This window comes from Zerene cesonia, chromosome 1, assembly GCF_012273895.1.
Source record: "Zerene cesonia ecotype Mississippi chromosome 1, Zerene_cesonia_1.1, whole genome shotgun sequence".
NCBI classification, from domain to species: domain Eukaryota; kingdom Metazoa; phylum Arthropoda; class Insecta; order Lepidoptera; family Pieridae; genus Zerene; species Zerene cesonia.
This window is the reverse complement of record NC_052102.1, coordinates 10,302,622-10,320,309: the sequence shown is the minus strand read 5'-3', so window position 1 is coordinate 10,320,309 and position 17,688 is coordinate 10,302,622. Positions and strand designations below refer to the sequence as shown.

Below are 17,688 nucleotides of genomic sequence, written 5' to 3'. Positions count from 1 at the left end.
AACTTCACAGAAATTCAGCTTGTTGGGACTTTATGTAACTTCACCCTCATTTTTTGGTCTAAATTGACCGGACTACAAAGAACACATAATAAAACTGATCTGAACTCGAGTATTTCAATTGTTATATCAATTCACAAGTTCGCGTTACGTTATCTTTATCTGGGTCAATGGATGAGTTCACAATCCATAAGCGATTCAATCAAGCTACGTGTGCCTACTGTGGAGTGGTTAAACTAAATGGATTAGCGAACGACCATTGATATACGACCATAAAGTAGAAATTTCCGAGATACGTTTAGCGTAAAATTTAAGAAATTGCGTAAGACCAAGGGTAGAAAACTGAGATGGGCTTGCTAATTTTACGAACCAGGAAACTAGTTTCAAATTGCAGACTATATAAAGCATAATTTTATAGTGTAGACCTCATATAGTAGTCTTATTTGCTGTTTTGTAATGGACACATAGGTACTATAATAGACATTATAGAATATCGAGAGGATATGTAAAATTTGTAACACTTCAAAGATCAGTATTGGATCACTTGCGAAATCAACAGAATTTCTTGGCAGGTAAGCAAGATAGAACGTGAACTATTTCTCGTACATATGCTAAACTTAATCCAATTTGAAATGAAAGCAGTTAGTTCCCATGCATCATTACGTCGGTTTACATTCAAACTAATTATATAACAATCTCAGTGTTGGAGTTAATCTAATTTAACCGTTTAAGAAAGCAATGGTTATGTCATTTCACATCTAAATATAAAAGTTTCCTTTACATTTCAAGATTCATTTTAATAATAAATTTCCTCATATAGTTATCAACGGGACATACGAATGTGAGGTTCGTCTTATTTATACAATTTACAAAATGACTATTTACAACTATAATTCATCAAGTGTTTACATTAAGAAATATGATATTATTTGAATGGTAATATCTATTACTTAAGAAGGTGACAAAGAGAAATTCGTGAACGAATATCTTTATCCAGACAACAAATTCAACCTCCTATACCACTAATATTATAAATGCGAAAATTTGTAAGAAAGTGTGTGTGTTTTTTTTGCTCTTTCATACAAAAACTACTGAACCGATTGCAATGAAATTTGGTATGTAGATAGCTGGACAACTGGAATAACATATAGGCAACTTTTTATCCCGATATTCCTACAGGTTACGGACTTACGCGGGTTGAACCGTGGGGTGCAGCTAGTTACTTTATAAATCACGATACAATTTGTATTAAGTCGTCCATAAAATCACACAAGCTATTAATTTAATTGATCCATTGCAATCACTGCAATCGGTTGCATGCGGGCAATTATTGTTTAAAGTTACATAATTACGACCTAATAAAGCAGAAGATACTAATGCCCTTATTTGTAACAATGAATTAAATTGTGTACTTCATCGAACGTAATGGAAATTTTGATATGCTTTAGTTTCTATCAAATTAATATTTGGCGATTTATGCAAAACTCAAATAATATTCGAGCGATTGATTTGAAATGTCTCAAGAGAAAATGCATAAAAGATTCTTAAAAATCAAAGAAAACAAAACAGAACCCTACCGACACGCAACCATCTATTCAAGCCGATGTAATCCTGCCCGAGTCCGACAATTTCAGTTGAGTTCAGAATTGATCTCGCCAGTGCAGCATCAACAAACACCGGCGGCGACGATTAGCGAAAGTTTTAATCACTTCACCGGCGCATCCGAGCAATCAATAGATCAATAACATCAATGAATCATAAATCAACGTCGCCATTGAACGATGAATTATCGGCCGAGCGGGGGCACACGTGGATTTCCTCGCCCCACGAGGAAGTGAAGGCATATGAAAACGTGACCCGCCGTATGCTGCGTTAACTTTAATGACACTAAGAAGTAAATCGTAATATGCCGTTTCGTTTAAGGAATCATTAGGGTAATAGCGTGCTTGAAAATTATTAACTCGTAGATGCTATTGGATACAAGGAACCGCCCGCGGCTCCGCTCCGACCGACCGCTCACGACCGAACGTGAGGTTGTTATGTAAAAGAATTAACCCCACATCTAACCCCAGCAATTAAACAGTATAATGCATGTTGGTTAAACGCTTCGACATTTAAACGAAAGGTTGGAAAATTATCAGCAATCGTGGAGACAGTTTAATGACATTGCATTGTGAACTTACGCTTTCGACTTTAATTGTTATCGATATGGGGATATAAAGACCCCATTACAAATTGTCAAACACTTCTTTACATCCCAGACTGCACTGTATATTACATTGGTCATGATATAGTGTTTAAATTCTGATTTACTACAACCATTTCCATATTGAATCACCGAATATAATATCACTAGAGACATTTTTTTCATTAGTGAATTGAACACCTATTTAATGTGAACATTTCAAGCGACACAACAGCACGCCTCGAGAACATCAGTAGATATATTGTTGACTAAAAAGTTTACACGAGTTTGCATGCCTCACTTCAACGCTTCTGGCGACTTTCAAACGGTAAAGTATTTGCGGGAACGGCATACAAATGTGTTTGCAAGAAACTATATAATTTGCGCACTGGTACCACGGTTGTTAGACCGAACTAAACAATTGTCTCAGAGCTATTGGGAAACATTTAAAGTGAATCTTGTGGATAACAGTTGGAGCATTTTAAGTCAGGTTTCTACTATACATACTTTCAACTTTCTTCAAGCAACACATTAGGCTTGATTGTGTATGATATGGAAACATATATGTAGGGATCATTGACTGGTGATATACAAACGGAGGAAAAGAAAACACGACACACAGTATGTCACGCTAAAATACTTCACGCTCTATCTGCTAGTAGCGTGAAATGAAAATATCGAGTTATTCATAAAATGTCCACAATTAGCCAATAGAAACACGCGACTGAAGCGACCTTGCAAGGGAAAAGCGGCAGAAAGAAACGGAGTTTACGAAAAATCGATTACGGTGCATGTTCGCTGTAATGCTTACTGGTTAGTGGAACATACATCGCGTTGTATTCAATTAGAAGCGATAAACCTTACAGTTTTTAATATATTCGTAAGTGATCTCAATATATTTTACTTTATATTTATTATTTCTACAAAGTACCAAATACTAGAAACATAAGTAAAACAAATACATATATAGAAAACAAGCAAAATCTATAATTAGCACCTTTGTATATCAAATTCGGACACGATGACTAATACAAAGCAACAATTGCATACAAATACAGATATGTAACAACAAATGGCCAAGAATAGAACCTTGCGAGATACCGAACGCATAGTAGGAGTTTGCTTTCCCTGGTGGTGCAATGCACTAGGTAGGCGGGCAGGTTCTCAATTCCGGTGTCACCGATGCATTTTGCTCAGCAAATTATGACATGGAACGCGAAAACATATTTCTGCTATACAAAACGAAGTCATAACTGGCAATTATTTCATGGGATGAATATTGTTTGAAATATTGAAAATAATTTCAATTGTTTGTTGACAGCATGTAGTTGTACAACACAAGATCAATTTCCGTGATTTTTTTTAAACAAACATCTTAATATAATCCCGTCAAAAATTTAATCACCATCAATTCCCTAATGAGCACCTTCAGTTTGAGCCCAGTCCTTCAATTCTGCAAAACTCAAGACAGCAATAAACACAGAGACACTGTAATAACCTTGGTACACAAAGCACACGAGCGGCGCCTCGAGCAAAACGCTGGTAATAAATGAATACTGCTAATGGTTATGCTCACGAATTTATAGAGTAAAAGCCGAGTCTTCAATCAACATACAATTACTGGTAATTATTTTATTTTATCGTCCACATAAACGCTTTCGCCTAACAAGAGCACTGCCAGCGGCACCTGTTATCTTTATCGTAGTTATGCCATGCCATTACAGGTTGTGCAGTGATCATTTCTTACTGTATCGTTACCTAATTAGGCAACTCAATAACTAAATAGGAATTTGAACGATACGCCTAATATAGTAATGTTTTGAACAATTTTATCTCCAATAATTCACAACTTTCTCACCAGTTAAAATATTTTGTTTCCAAGATCTCAATTGAAAATGGTTGCTTTCGAAAAATTATTTTCAGCGATAAAATTTCTGCAACACGAGTAGCTTATTAACAATTTTTAACCCAAAGATTTACAATATCATCGCAAATATATAGTGCGATACAGTCGCATCCTGAACTATAATATCGACCAAAATAACTATATATAACTATACATAATTATAAATAAATAAGCCATACTTCTTCTTCCTGATTTGTGCGATTAATACGAGAAAAGTCTGTACGAAATCTGATCAAACATTCAGACCGAAAATCGTGCAATCTCAATAAACATTACATAATTTATAAGCCATTTGACCTGCAACCCGAACTTATGGCGTGGAACATGAAAACGATCAACTATTGCGAATTCTGATTAATTTACATCTGGAGTAGCGATTAATAATATTTCATCTCGTGACTTTATAAAATTCCATAAATTATCATGTTGAAAACGAAAAACCACGAACCATGTACCTACCATGATATGTTACAGTGATCAAATTACAAGCCTTGTATAGATAGCAGCGGCGAAATAAATAATGGAAACATTTCAGACTAAAAATTTTAAAGGATGCTACATAGCGGTCGTCGCAACAGTTAATTATATGTACATACAATAACGTATACACGTATAAACAATAACTGGGGACAAAATCTAAGCAACATTTGATTTTCAACAACAATACAAAAACTACGTGACACTGAAACCAATAACTGACGAATTTTATTAAGAATTTAATGTCGTATGTCCGACGAGAAGAAATTAAATAAAAGCTTATAAAAACAGTTTGAGATATCTAAATGACTTTTGTGTTCTGCTTTATACATTGGTGGTATCCTGCCCTTTCATTGCGAGTAGTGCAGAGCAAATTAGAAATCGTCCCAGTAGGTGGGTACCGTGGGCGATGTATAATGAAGTCGCGGTCTGCGACAGCCGCAATAACAAGTATTTACTGTCCATTGTCTCGCCGGTGTCGCAAGTGTCGGTTACTTTGAAACCGGACCGTTTATTGATACGCCCGTCTAAGATTCATGCGAATGACACATGAAAATCTGTTAGGCCGGCTATTTATAGCAGACGGACGTATCTGTACAAATGGTATGGATGAATAATGCATCCGATATTGAGTGTTTTATGGAAATCGTTACGTATATTGACTCGTGTAAAGTAAAATATTGAACGGCCGCCATAAACGATCGCTTATATCGAAATACTTAGGAGATACGACTGAAGAAGTCATATCGGGTGAACATTTTTAGATAATGAATTATTAACTAGTAGTTCACACATTTGCACTTGAATATGTTAACTGGTACGCATTCGTGTATTAACGGTAGCGCATAAAACATTAAACTAGTAAATTGACAAAAAGCTTCACTGAGAATATATCGAAATGTCGACACGTTTTTGGAAATTTACAGGCAATAAAGTGTATGATATGTTTTTTTTTCTTACTTTCTTTGTTTCTTTCTTTCTTTCCTTCTTTCTTTCTTTCTGACACACGCGTTAATCATAATGACATTCAACTAAACTGTCTCATTTACAGAGTAAACGCAAGAAAATTAGTTTGTCGTACCGGATAGAAAAAAATTATTTTACCCATAAAATTATTTCTATTGTCTCCGATCCTTGATAAGTAAACAAAGTTTAAATAAAATCTGTCCGTTACATTTTAATACTGAGTCTAAAAGAGTCGGTTATATATAAATTTTCAGGTGAAGGTATAAAAGCGCTATGACAAAATGGCCAAGGATGAATGGAAGAAAATATGGTTTAGAGAAAGACACACGTTTGTAACTTTATTCAAAGAGCGTTGAATTACACCTAGCTTCACTTGAAAAGTCCCACAACAGAACTGGCGACCAACAAGTTCACCATTCAAAGGAGCCAATAAAAATCACTAATTCGACGAGGTTGATTTCTCTTCACCCTCATCACTATTCCAAAAGGAGTGATACCGGAAGAGCGTCCATAAATACGCGAGTTTGCTTGTTAAATATACATTAACTTGAACGGCCACTGAACCTTGTATGATGCACAATCAATGCATTACGGAGTTAGGAATTACCGCCATATTATTCATATCTGAAGCTGTGTTTGTAAATATCGTCTATTTACGCATTCTTTATTGAGATTCAGTAACATCAATGTAATTTATTGTTGTCGGTTCGTTATACAACAACAAATCATAATACTATCTATGATTTATTGAACTAGAAATGACAATGATAATATTGTGTATCAATAAATTAAAAGGTTTATGATTTGATTAAAGAGGTGGGTACTGGACTTATCGCTTTTAGGAGTATTTACTATTAGAAACATAGACATAGAAGTAATGATATAGATACATTATCTGTTTGTGATTATTAATCTCATCTTATTTCACTAAGTAAGGATCAAGAGTCGAAATCGTTGAACCCGAAATATTCAATATATTTCGGGTTCAACGATTATTGGCAAACAATAATCTAATAATCTTAAAATCCTCGGAATACTACATAAGCCCATTAAAGTGGGACCTAGTGGTATATTTACAAACAGTTCTCTAAGCTAGTTCTTGCATGTAAAATTGTAGGTTCGAACATCCATGCGCGTGCGCCTTGAGCTCTCCTAACGGCGTCAAACCGCGTCTCATTAATTCTCATTACAACCAGGTATGCAACATTTGTTGCTCCAACCAAATATGCATACCAGAACCAGTCCGCGTCTATAAATAACACCGAAACTGGAAACAGTGGGCTAGGTTGTACAACCTACATTTGACTGGACCACTCTAATTTATATTTACTCGTAGATCTAGGTATTATCGTAAATACTGTTTAATGTATCCAGTTTACGGCGATAATTCTCTTTTGTCATAGCAGTTTCTGAGAGTCATTAAGTGTGGACGGTTTGTCATTTGTCTGATATACCTACTTGAGAAAGTGGTAGAGATGGTTTAATTGGGTATCGGCACGGTTCGCTATTAATATTGGAATAACAGATTATTTAAGATCTAGAAACGATTTCGAGATAATATAGATGGATTGTTATAAACATTTTCCATATGAGAAGAGTGAATGAATGCACATGCAAAAACATGTGTATAATGTGTTGGATGACGAAGGTAGATAGGTTTCAGGGTTATTCTCTTTCAGTCCACTTCGGTTCCTTTATAGGATCGGGCATTGCTTTATTAAATGAAAATTTTAAGGCTAAAAAATCCTTTAATAGCCAAAGGCGTATTTTATAATGCCAAGTAATCCTCTGTAGTAAAAAAAAAAACAGAAAAATGTATGACATACTACAGGATATATGCTATGTTGATAGTATGTTGAACACATAATTCAACAGATATGATGCGATAGAAAAATAATAAGAATCAACCACAAATTCTTGACCGCCTCCCCGTATCAGGATCCTTCGCCACATGGTGACCAAAATATTATGACCTAACTTAAGGAATAGAAGTCTAATCATACTTCTACCCAAATACGACGAAATTAACACATAATTAAGGGAATTGTTACGATAAAAAGTTTCAAATATACTTGCACGAATGCGAATACCTTTTGACATTATAATTCCAAGGGAAAATATATTTCGGACCCAAGGCCTCTCGTACGAGATTCGACGTAATGACAAGCACGTAAGGTCACCAGCAAAAGAGCGATACATATTAAGATCTGTAGGTACAAAAATAAACCCTATTAGTTATTTTGTTAAATGCCTATCGGAATAAACTGCAACTGAATGTTTAAATATCACATTTTTCAGCATTTCAGTAGCTATCAATAGCATATATCATAATATCATAATTTACATCGATTCCCATACAACATATTCTATTTCATATTAACATTTAGAGATACTAGTAGTAGGTATACTACGTCTTTTGGCATACATTTTTAATTATTGAACAACAACAAAAATGGCCGGCGATGAATCTTACCTAACTAATGTTTTACTATAGATTCGCCGTTTTATAAAATCCCATCATTGCAAATCAATTCTTCATATAACTAAAAACTTATGACTGAATGCAAAAAAGCATAAACGTACAGGGTTAAAGCTTTGTGCATAAATATGTACCTAAATGAATCGATAATAATAAGTTAATAACGTATAATCATACAGTGCGATGCCGGCTGCATACTAATGGCACAAAATTTTTAAATTCAATTTAAATATTCACTATTCTCAATTATGAGTGCCAGAGTGGGTTTATTTAATCGTAGTAAGTCGCAATGGAGCGGTTTAATATGATTTAATTTTTGTTCTTGGAGATAGTTCCTGGAAATAATGTAGGTAGTAGCACATTATAAAAAAAAATATATTTATTATCCAGATAAAATATAGAGAAAAGACAATAGAGAAAAGAGACTTTTTAAAATTCAATAAAATAGTCGAATTTAATAGCCTATGCATTAGCATAGCATTGCATATGTTTGAGACAAAACCTTAAATGAATAAAAATCTTAATCTAAGCAACAAATAAACATCTTCAATATAATTATACCACTGATTCCAACTAACAGCAGCACAATACAAAAAAAATAACCATGCACATCCATTACGTATTTTATATTATCGATCCACATCTCCAATAAATTAAGTACAAAATAGCATGCATTGACGTCGAAATATACGATCTAACTTAAACTTCTAGAATATTATATTAGTGCGCAAATATCTAGAAACGGGTATATCGTTAATTGACCTTTAACCGATTGCCAAGTTCGTTTATTATAGATTTTAAGTTAAATACCTCTGCGAATGTTCATATTAGGTATTAAATTCGACTTTATTTACAACAATGTCTAGTCTAACGTGAAACGTTTCTTCAACTACTGAATTAGAATAAAAACCGTTTCAAACATTAACTGTTAAAGTTTTTTTCAGAGTTCAAGCAAAAAACTTCAAATGCTTTGCATGCTATTCTGTTTCGAATGTTGAGTGTGGGAGCCGGAGGTCCGTTTCTTTTTCCTCCCCCTTCCCGGTCCATTCCTTCTTTCCATTCGTCAATAATTTTCCTATGCGTTACTTCTTAAAAGCGGGCAGCGCATTCACAGGCGGTGATCGCTTATCGTCAGGCGAACAACCACCAGCTCAGTTGGCCACCTATGGCATAAAAAAAATCACCTCGTCTACATGTAACATAGTTACAATATAAACAAGACTGTCCAACAAATACCAGTGAGTAACATGTATTAAAATACTCCACTGTAATTGAACTGATCCCGTTTAATTATGCAGTCGATGTCATTTGAGTCCGTTGGCGCTGCGACATGCCCCATCGGTTACGTTAGAATACTGAAACAATAGCGATTTATGAAACATGCTTTGACGCATTCAATCTAAGCACGTGTACCTATAAAAAGTATAATGGACCTACCGTTTGATATATAGCCTAGCATAGCCACAGATAGTAAAATAGTATAGGTACTACAATAAAATTTCTAAGATTTGAAACTTGGAAATTGACATCATTATTTCTTTTTGCAGTAGATTACTGGTGTTAGCTAAGGATTTTTCGGTCTATGTAATCAAAAAGGGGATAAAAAACGGAGACAATTCCTTAGTTTTGAAGCTAAACGAATAAATCGTTGTTTGACGCCCAGCATAGTATGCTAGTGTTTAATATAATCCACTAAAATACAAAAAGAGGGGGAAGTAAAATCAGTGCTCGCATTGCTCAAATCAATCTTCGTATAAAAAACGTAAACAAAGTTCATTTTGATATAATTCCTTACAGAACAGACAATAATATTAGTTTTACGATTAAAACACATTTCATCGCATATCACACTTGTTTTTAAAGGAACTTGAGTTAATTTGGAGTTGTTTTTTTCGACATCGCAACAATAACATGAGCATTTACTATATACTGAGGGTCGTTTTCTCCAATACATTATTGAGTGTATGGATCCAACACACGATAATGACTCAAGCAGCAGAACACGACCACACGTCGACAAGAATTCAAGCAGCTTTATCACTAGCAGATAATGCAACTTCCTAAATAAGCGGCTATAATAAGACCGTTGACATTTGCGGTGAGAGCTTCAAGCGGCAACAGCGGCCAACAGTCCAATTATTTTTACACACCAACACATACATCGGCTCAGCTACGATTAAAGGTCAACTATCTTAAATGAAATGAGCGTATTGCTCCAGTTTTAATGAATGCATTTTGAATGTTATGTTCTTTCAATCACTGTATTATGAGATTTTTTAAAAGCAGTTCATACCATTGTACTATAATAGAAAACATCTATAAATGGCAATTGTCCAAAATACAAACTGACCAAACCATTTTTGAAGAGAGAATTCTATCGGGATAAATTAAATTTCCATTGAAATAACAAGTACGGTATCCACACCACCGCTCATGAATACTTGCGACGGTAGAAAAGGATAAAGAATACAGAGAGGATTGCCGACGGTAATAAAGAAATGGAATGGGAATTGCAGAATAAAATGCGAATACAGCAGCATTCTTATGCTACTATTTCACGCCATCTTCTATGGCGGTGAGTGGTGGGTGTGGTACCTTCCCCGGTGCGAATTTCCCATTACATTATCACTACCACCCTACCTCTATATCGATAGAAAACTACTGTTTCCATACAGAAAACACCTTTAGAATGCAAACCAAGGACTGTCACTTTAAAAGCGCCAACTAACCCAGTAGATAACCAGAGCGAGGCGGTTTTTGCTACGTTTTATTAAAGATCAATATTAAACGCATTTACAGATCCAGACGACATTACAACTACCATAATCTATATTGCAATTGACTCGGAACACGGGCTTTCTGATCTGAATTCGTTGCCATTAGGCCTTATTTGATCACATTTATAGCCAATAACGAGGCGCTGGTTTATTTCTCTACCAAGAATTTATTTACAAGAAGCAATTTGAATGTGAAACCCGATAAATCTCGTCTAAATCAATTTTGAATATTTCGCCTATTATTTATCCGATTTGTTGGTAAAGGAAATGGAATTCGCTGCAGTTCCTGTTCAGATATTGCGGCTGCTTATTAAAACTGATCATTACGGTAAGTATTGTACGTATTATTGCTCAGTGAGGTCGCATTCCCGTGTGGATTACGACGGGTTACCTCCATACGTCGCGCCTATCTTTACCGATATTACAATTTGAATAGTCAGATGTAGGTAGGTATGTTTTTGCAATACGTGCAATGGAATGCCAGTTAGAGCCGTTAGAGTGGAGTTTTGCTTGCTTTTATTTAATAAAAAAAATAAATACATCCGATTTTTATTATTCCCTAATAAGCTACCAATTAGATGAATTATCGTACCGGATACTGTCTTTCAAGTGAATTATTAACAGCAATGACCAACGTCATTTCACGATACGCCTCCTAAATAAAAATCGAATGGGCAGACTACATTACAGATAGTTTTTATAACGCTTTAATGTAATTTATAATGTATTAAAAATACACAAATAATATGGTACAAACAGAGAAAATGTAATATTTAAATTACGTGTTGAAGACAAGTGAATTAAATTTGATAACAAATGACTATTTCATCAAGAGAATTTCATTATAATGTACTAATTAATTACCCTAAAAATTTAGAATCCACCGCACCTTTGATAAACGCATACAACCGTCTTCAAATCAAAGACGAAACATAGAATCATAAGTGAGTATACGAGTATTATATACGTAACTCATATGCACTCATGACGGCCATCGCCAATTAGAAATAAAACATTGGCAATATTTGCAAAACAATGTCACAAGTTATCGCGTACGAGCTAACGTTCTCCCTTTATTATTGTGCGTACAAAGACACCGCTTGCAATTAACTGTATATTTATATTGTTATTAAACGTACGTACGCATAAAAATTAATAAGGTTCACAGGTTAAGCCGGTCAGAGGCTGTATTGCCCTATCATACTCATTCGGCATCTCTGTCGCTGTTTGATAGGCAATTTCCAACGACAGCCTGTTAATATTTCATTTCAATAATCTAATGGTTATTGAAACTTAGGTAATCCTAAGTATAAATATTTTCCAGCGATGATACGACGCCGTCGGTGTCGTCGTACGTCGTAAATAATTATTTTAACAAAAAACTAATCTGCCTTCTAAATTATCAGAAATAAACCAAATTTATATAGGGGAAGCACCAAACGCTTTCAAATAAAATAAGAATCATCAAAATCCACTTCACCCAGTGCAGTGTTATGAGTTAACAAACACAAAAAATACGGTCGAATTGAGAAACTCCTCCTATTTGAAGTCGGTTAAAAATCAGTCTGGCAAGACACATAAAGCTTTATGGACGCTTCCATTAATTACGTGTGGTGATTTAGAACATTATCGGGTTATTTATGTCCACGTTACGAGTGGTAAGTACGTATAGAAAAGTCCAGAATATCCACAGTAAGAAATATTATGAATTTGTACCCGTAACCCACAAGGCGACATGAATCTTCACACTATGATGATGATGATGAATGCTAATCATCACCTTCACCATTGTTAGATTTCATTTTACATCTTTACCCGATAAAATTGATTGCAATCACATACAAAATTAAAATTATTAGGTTGGATCGCGCTTCTGCTGAAGCTTATATCAAATCAAGATTTGGTACCACTGCATAAGAAACCTAAACGTAAGGAGATAAGGATAAATATTATTCGAAACACGCTCGGCACGCACGTGACGTCAAAGTGAGAACGGATGAATCGAATTATGAAATGACACGTCCGTATGCGATTATCGCACTTATCTCAATAATTTTTTTTTAATCGCTTATCGTAATAACAATATAAGGATATCGTGTTGGTTTATCCAGATTTATGTAACTTAACAAAACAAGGTGCATAGGTAATTGAGAGGATTAATTTTGGACAAATTTTATAAGAAAATAGTGGGGCTGACCGCGACTCTACCCCGTGGTACATGATACAGCCTGTAGCACTCAGGGACCACGTACGATCTCCAACGCCCCGTATATCTGATCCTAGATGCGAAATTTTAATTTGTAAATAACATCTACATTAACCAATTTTTTAATTTCAATATTTTGCGTGCGGAGTCCAACTGCTCTCCAGTGGAATCTTAACATATAAAACGCAAAGGTAACCAAGTAACTGACAGTTCTATCAACGCGCAGTCCACTATAAATCGGGCTGAAATTTGGCACGCAGATAGCCTATGATGACTAAGATGTAGCCATCCGCTACGAAAGGACTTTAATAAATTCTACCCCCAAGGGGAAAATAAAAGATTATAGTTTGTACCATGAATTTTTTTTAACAAGCGGGCGAAGCTGCGGGCAACAGCTAGTAAAATATATTTCACAGTACGAGTACTCCATAACATTATTGTACCTGTTTATCGCTTCAGAGCCGCACGCTGAGCGCGGGAATTATGCATTTATTTACTTATCAGCTGCGAAAATATGTTAACGAATGTGAGTACTTCTTTGAGGAGTATAAGTTGCTAGAAAAGATCTGATATACAACGATTATAACATCTAACTAAATGAGGAATTAATACTTATGTATTATTATTTATTTATTTATGATTAAAAAAATGCAAGTCTAAATTTTCCCAAAATACTCAAGAGCCCTCGTAGAAATACTCTGATTTTCCATACATTTACTGCTGTATTTTTTTTTTACATTTATTTGAAAATTTAAATCTTACGATTAATTTAAATCTTATGCTTGTACTGTGACCTTGTCTGCCATTTTTAAAGACTATTCGTAAACCATCTACTATCTGAATTCACTCGTTTTTTAGATTATGCTAAAACAGCATATAAATCACAAAATTAGCATTCCGGTTGTGCAGTTTTATCTTGTTTTTAGAAATTTCTATGTTATTCACACGTTTTAATTAGCATCTATATTCAATTTGATGATAATGCAAACATAACAACGTTTAAAAAATAATTGTATTATCCAAACGTATGTTATTTTAAAATATTTTTTTATGTTAGGTCAGATAATAATTTTATATTGAAAATAAATAAACATATATTATCCTACAAAAAATGTTACCATAGTAGAATAAAGTAAACGCAGTTAATCCCGCTATCACAGACACATTCACAAAAAAAAAAAAAATCACAATTTAAATTTCGAATTCTATATCCATAACGATATTTTAAGACGAACTATTTTACAATTAGTACGGGGCACGTGCGTTCGGCACGCGATCACGCGCAACACTAAATAATTGCCTAGCAAGCACTAACATTAAGCCGAGAGCGAAATTGTTTTCTTAACAATGCCGGTTGCAGATGCATTTTGAACTTACGCGTGTAGATAATAGAGTCGAACTTTAGCCGGGCGGGTCAAGGTATTTCTTTCTATGAAAGGGATAGTGAACCTTTTTTACTCAACATGTGGTGGGTAAATTAGTTACGATTCCACATAGTGCATAACATCTTATAGTGAAATTAATGAAAAACCTAGATGGAAGTTGATATCATTAATCATTTACTGCATTACTTATCGAAGTGTAGGTACAGCAAAATCTGGTATGAGGAATTATTACAAATTATCTAGGTATCTAGGTATTATACATACCTAAGAGTTATTAGAAACAAAACAATTCTAGAAAATTTAACCTCATCATCCTTAAGAATTTAGTACAATTAATTTTTGAAACAACATCGAATTGTATTCCTTAAAGGAATACATCGAGGTAAAACACTTAGTACACTCGCATTTAATCACTTACATATTTAAAGCCCATGTAATAGTGGGCGAGGCTATTACCATATTCCGAGTACCTATGATATAAACTCCACTGAGAAATCTATATGGAAAGACACAATACAATAATGCACCAGAATCGGATATCTAATTGTCACTGTCTTGTACAGCTGTACAAAACTACTCCAAAGAAGCAATTGTCTTCAGAGTATACTTAAACTCAAATTATTTATAAACTAATAGACGTTTACGATTTTGTTCGTGTAAATCAATTTCGTTCCTTCTAAAAGAATATAAGCTTCAGTTCTATCAATGCATTTCCCACCAAAGGTCCAGTTAAATAGGGGAACAATAAGGGAGACCAACAGATAAACATGAACGTGATTGATGTTATAAAATACATACTATCACCACCATTAATAACACATATCACCAGACATTATAAGAATTATGTTTATTTTATTGATTGGACATATCTAAGGCCTAGCAACCTTCTTCCAATTTCAGTAATGGCTCAAAGGTTTTCCACATAATTACTTTGCAACGCCGAAGTGTACTCACTCCTGTCCCAGCACAACAAGTTGGTCACGACAAACCGCGCCGGGAGCCGATAACTCTCCGTTTGGATAAATATTGTGTTCAATTTATTTTCGATCACTTCAACTCGAATTATTGCTGATAACTTTATATACACTTTGAAATGTCTTAAGTTTTCTATATATTTGTACTGGCACTTCTAATGAATCGATTGCATTTTGGTTCTATCAATGACCTTAGGTAATAAGTGTATTACATCATATCTCATAACGCATATTATGTTTGCTGTTAGACAGAAACTTTTAATTAGTTGACAGTAAATCAAACCTGCGACTTCTTGCTTGTAATTTTTTTCTTAGAGACCAGAGTTTCGAGAAAGCGTCATAATAATGTCTACGATATTCGAATTAAACCTTCTGCAATCATTATTCCAAAATACATATATAACTGAATAAGAATAACTAAAACTTTATTGTATTTTTCCGTAGTGTGAATTGAATTCTATTTTATATATGAGACAATGACTATAGAAAACCTAAAAGTAGTTTCGTCCAACTCTTTTCCTTCCTGTAACGACATTTATAATATTCTCGAACGCTACGACGGCCGCTGGAAAATGGTATAAAACTCACATTTATATAAACTTATTATGAAACTAGAAACGAAAGCCAGACTTGTGTCTGGTCGCTTTCATTTAATTGTTTAATAACTTAACAAGAAAATATTGTTTTAATTTCATTTAACTACCGTTAAAGTATTAACGTCTTTGGTTGAGACATAATCATAAAACATACTGATCGGATTTCGCGAAATTACTTATAGTTTATGAAGTTATACATAATTCAAGAGTCGTGAAATTGCAAGTACCTTATTGGAAGCTGAGTTATTATATTCAGATAAGCACTGCCAGGTGTATAATGGACAAATCGTCATTTTACAGTTAATCGTCGTTACAATAATCATTGTGTAATTTAATATTTCAGTTCGATATACCAAAAACAATCCCCGGCAGCTGTGGTTGTAAATTAGGAGGTAGAGCTTAAATCGTCTTTAGATAGAGAGAATTTGAACACGAAATCACGAGTCATACACGTTTCCACTTCAGAGACACGGGCCTTCTATGAGAGTTCAAGCCATAATACATCACACTGGGCAGGTTGGCAGATGTCACATGTCGTAGAACTTTTGATTGTTTGACATGGCGGTTTCTCTCACGATGTTTTTCCTTACCATTTCGAGGTCCGGCCGTGGATGTAGGCCGTGATCGTCTAATGGCTAGGAGACTACATTATGATGAGAGCATTGTGATAAAGTAGAGGCCACTACTATCGATAAGACCGTCTGTTGTGCTCTTGTGGTGTCAGTATATTAAATGGCTTGGTGTATAGAATTTTTATTTGAGGAGTATAATTTTCGCTATATTTTCATGGACCTATAACATGGATATACATCATAAGCAATGAAGCAGGCGAGTCGGTCTTGAGTCTAACATTTGAATATCTTGTGGGAACAACTCGGTACGTTCAAGAGTATTTGCTTTTGCATTGCTCCACATTAAAAATGCTAATATTATTCGTCTTGCAACGTAGGATACCTTCCTGTTTCGTTGGAAATTGCTTCATGATTGCGTTAGACTATTGATGCTTATTTATTACCAATACATTAAGTCATTTCGTACGCCTATTTTTTATCGTTTCTCTTGCGATAATATTTTTCTAAAGAAATTCTGGGGAAATTAATAACGTAGCTTTCCGCCTGCGGCTTCGACCGAGTAGTCAAAGGATAAGGTTTTTCTTTTTGGGTAAAAACTACCCCATGTCCTCTCTCTGGCCACCATCACAACGAACTTTGTACCAAATTTAATCGAAAATCGGTTACGTTGTTTATGCGTGAAGAAGGATTATACAATGCTATGCAATATTTAATTATATAATTATATTTAACATTGTCTGTATTCTAACTACATTTGCGCTAATAACAGTAGAAATAAATTTGATCACTTATTTTTCAGAACTTATATATTCGCTCAGCTATAACGTCACGGTCTATACCTTAAGAACCTCCCCAAATCGCATCCATTCCAGTAGCTGTGTTATCAAAATTAAAAAATCCATCTAGGGGGCAGACATATATAACATTTCACAGCGCTGCGACGCCGGTTAAATCCGCCTCCTCTTACATCTGATACGCTCGCTAACCTTGGAACACGTACCGGTACATTTCGATCATGATCGAGAGCACTGTGAACCGCCTTTGCCGTTTATGCTTATTATTTGACCACTGTACCGTGACGTTCGATGGCATACTGAGCTCCGTACATAATACATCCTACTAATCCTACTAGTCCTACTAGTCCTACTAGTCCTACTAATCCTACTAA

At 34.7% G+C, this 17,688-nt stretch overlaps 1 protein-coding gene across 5 annotated transcripts in view; it reads right to left on the bottom strand.

Moving 5' to 3' along the window:
• The window catches only part of LOC119831863 (SUN domain-containing ossification factor), a 55,457-nt gene that overhangs the window by 8,989 nt on the left and 28,780 nt on the right, over positions 1-17,688 (bottom strand). For 4 of the 5 annotated variants that reach the window (XM_038355431.1, XM_038355440.1, XM_038355447.1 and 1 more), the window contains exon 1: positions 14,112-14,294. The exons of the other annotated variant lie outside the window; for it this stretch is intronic. The gene's annotated coding sequence lies outside the window, so the exon portion shown is untranslated. Of the gene's footprint in view, positions 1-14,111; positions 14,295-17,688 lie in introns of those variants that run through there. 5 annotated transcript variants of the gene reach the window in all.